Raw genomic sequence first — 558 nt, forward strand, 5'->3', positions numbered from 1 at the left:
GGCATTTTCTTAAATGGTTGTAACTTGGAAAATTGAAGTCAGAATCAGCTCAAACTTGCTACACAGTATAAGGACATCAATATGTATCGAAAAATGTAATAAAAATTTGGGGTGATTTCGGAGCCATTTTTTGGAAAAAACCATGGGCTATAGCCTTGGGTATTTTTTCAGAATTTTGGCGTTTTCTTAAAATGGTTGTAACTTGGAAAATTGAAGTCGGAATCGGCTCAAACTTTCTACACAGCATAAGGACATCAATATGTATCGAAAAATGTAATAAAAATTTGGGGTGATTTTGGAGCCATTTTTTGGAAAAAACCATGGGCTTATAGCCTTGGGTATTTTTTCAGAATTTTGGCGTTTTCTTAAAATGGCCGTAACTTGAAAAATTGAAGTTGGAATTAGCTCAAACTTTCTACACAGCATGAGGACATCAATATGTATCAGAAAATGTAATAAAAATTTGGGGTGATTTTGGAGCCATTTTTTCAAAAAAAGCCATGGGCTATAGCCTTGGGTATTCAATACATGTACAATGTATGCTTCCTCTTTTTTTCC

Source organism: Amphimedon queenslandica, unplaced genomic scaffold, assembly GCF_000090795.2.
Source record: "Amphimedon queenslandica unplaced genomic scaffold, v1.1 AMPQUscaffold_13330, whole genome shotgun sequence".
NCBI classification, from domain to species: domain Eukaryota; kingdom Metazoa; phylum Porifera; class Demospongiae; order Haplosclerida; family Niphatidae; genus Amphimedon; species Amphimedon queenslandica.